Here is a 3,208-nt window from a genome sequence, read left to right on the forward strand (position 1 = left end):
CTCATAGCGACCCCTCCTTGGGTTTCCGAGGCAGTATCACTACGGAAGTAGGATTGCCCAACCTTCCTTCCGAGGAGTGACTGGTGGGTTTGAAACGCCAGCTGTCTGGTTAGCAGGCAAGTGTCTTAGCCATTATGCTACCAGAGCTCCTCCATTGGTTCTAGTGGCATATGATCTAGAACAGGACCCCTAGTAGGACTCAAATGACAGGAAATATAATACAAAACTTTTAAATTACAGAGACTGTATTTGAACAGGGATTAGTGACCGAGCTCCCAAATTTAAGGGTTTGAATAAGGTATATGATATTAGTCAAAAGAAGAATGAGAATCGTTCTACCATTTTATAAAGAATTTTGTAAGCTTTCAGACAGTATACAGACGTAGATCCTGAAAGCCCAAATAATGCCATGTTTATTGGACAGAGTGCTTCTGACATCAGGAAGAAATTACAGAAAACTGAAGGAAGCATGACAGTGGGCATTGAACACTTAGTGAAGCACTATCAAGTCCTTAAGACCAAAGCCCAGACAGTCCAAAAGAAAGTAACATATTTGAGGTTTATCATCAACAAGGGACAAAGGGAATTGCACCTAGAAAGAAAGAAAGCCATTTGACAACTTGTCCCACAACAGACATGCAAACAAGCCTTTGATAAATTAAAGCAGGCTTATTTGAGGCCCCAGCCTTTGGGATTGGTAGATTTAACTAAATCTTTGATTTGTTCATGCATGCACATCAAGGAATAGCAGCTCTACTTCTTACCAGTTCCTGGGATTGTGGAGAAGACCAGAGACATACTTTTCTAAAACTTTAGATCCAGTGACACAGGGCTGGCCTGCCGCTTGAAGGTGATGGCAACAACAATAAAAGTCCTGAAAGCTGCTGAAAAGCTAACCTTAGGACAGATCATATGAGTTTACATTGCTCATTCGGTCCTGACAGTCCTAGACCAATGAGTCCCTCAGTGGCTGTCCCAAGCAAGAATCGTTCAATATCAGACCTCCTTAAGAGACAACCCAAATGTGTATATTTAGCCAGCAACTAGCATAAACCCAGCTACCCTGTTGCCCACTTTCCCCAAGTAGACCTCATTCATCATGATTATATCAGGACCCTCAACCTGGTTTATGCCAGCAGGCCAGAGCTCCCTGACCAGCCACTGCATGCATCAGATCTCACTTGTTTCACAGATGGGAATAGCTTCATGGAGAATGGACAGTGGAAGGCAGGCTATGCAATCATCAGCCTTACCAAAGTCTTGGAAATACAGATGCTCTAGCACAGAACATCAGTACAGGTGGCTGACCTAATCTCCATGATCCTGGGTTTGAAAATGGCATGTGGTCGAAAGGGAACAGTATATGTGGATTCAAAAGGCCTTTCCTTACAGGATTAAGGAAGCCACAGAAGTGGCCAAAAGTATTGGAAAAGATTATTCCTAGTGTGATAGTTAGAGCTGTGTATCAACTTGGCTGGACCCCAGTTCTGTGTGGTTGTTCCCATGATGGGATCAGATGACTGTGTTCTGAGTAGCCAATATGCCCAAGTGGAGTTTCCCTAGGGGTGTGGCCTGCTTCGAGGATATCCAGGGACATCCTGGGAGAGAGACATTCTTCTGTGGATCCGGACCCTGCTGTGCTGACTACAAATTTCCGTGAGTGAGCAGCCCACTGCTCGGCCTGGAGATCTTGGATTCATTGGAGTCAACAACCAGTGTACTGCCTGCCAGCCTTGAATTTCTTGGCCCCCCGTGGTTGTGGAAACTAAGGCTGCCTCCAGCCCAACGTTTCCTCCAGGGACTTGGGACTTGCCAGCTTCTATACATTTGTGAGCCATTTTCCAAAGATAAATTTCTCTCTCTCTCTCTTTCTCTCTCTATATAAGCTTTGCAGGTTTTTGTTTCTCTAGAGAACCCAGTCTAACACACCTAGGTTTAAATTTCCCCAGACAATTGTGAGTGACAAAGAAACTTGTTTCACTGGCATAATAACCCAGTTGGTGTGTCAACATTGGTGTATTGAGTGAAATTATACACTGCTTGGAGATCCCAATCTAGTGGTCAAGGAAGAAGATGAACTGAACTTTAAGGACTCATATAGCTAAATTACATCAATATATTAAATAAAATTGGGTAAAAATCCCCCCCATAGCCCTGTTCAGGATCAGATTAGTCCCCAAAACAAAACTGAAAGTAAGTCCCTTTTAGGTGGTGTATAGGCACCCCAGTGTGAAACTGAAAAGTCACTGATTTAAACTTTACCAATGCTAAAAATATCCCAACACAGTCATTTACTGGCTTTGTGATCTTGAGAAAGTTACTAAATCTCACTGTTACTCAGTTTTCTCATTTATGAAATGAGGATAATATTTGCTGTTAGGTGACATTGAGTCAGATCTTGCTGAAAGTGCTGAAGAGCAAAGATACCCCTTAGATGACTAAGGTGCATCAAACCTAGCCATGGTATTTGGAATAGGTGCATGTGGAAGCTGAAAAATGAGTAAGGGAGTCCTAAAGAAGAGTTGATGCTTTTGAGTTGTTTAGTTGGAGAAGAATACTAAAAGTACTATGGATTGCCAGAAGAAGTGAAAAATATGGCCTGTGAGAAGTGTAGCTGCAATGTTTCTTGGAAGTGACAATTGCCAGACTTTGTCTCACCTACTTTGGTCATGTTGTCAGAAGAGACCATTCCTTGGAGAAGGATATCTTACCTGGTAATGTGGAGGGTCAGCAAAGGGGAAGACCATTATTGAAGGGAATCCATCAAGGAGGTGGATTGACACAGTGGCTGCAATGATGAGCTTAGGTATAGCAAGGATTGTGAGGATTGCACATGTCCAGGCAGTTTTCCTTCTGTTGTATATAGGGTTGCTATGAATCAGACTCAACTTGACAGCACCTAACAGCAGCATCTGTCAGTTTGTAGTACTGTGGTGGCTTGTGTGTTGTATGAATGTGGAAATACCAGAAGGGTCACCTACAGTGAACAGGTTTCAGGGGAGCTTCCAAACTAAAACAAGACTGAAAAGAAGGACGTGGCCAGCCCCTTCTGTAAAAATTGGTGACTAAAAACCATATGAATGGCAGTGAAACTGTATCTCATATATTACAGGAAAAATTTATGAATAGCAATGAAACATTATCTGACATAGTACTAGAAGATGAGCCCCTCAGGTTTGAAGGCACCCAAAATACAACGAGGGAAGAG

Source organism: Orycteropus afer, unplaced genomic scaffold (assembly GCF_000298275.1).
Source record: "Orycteropus afer afer isolate SDZICR_OR568_19922 unplaced genomic scaffold, OryAfe1.0 scaffold00455, whole genome shotgun sequence".
Lineage (NCBI taxonomy): Eukaryota > Metazoa > Chordata > Mammalia > Tubulidentata > Orycteropodidae > Orycteropus > Orycteropus afer.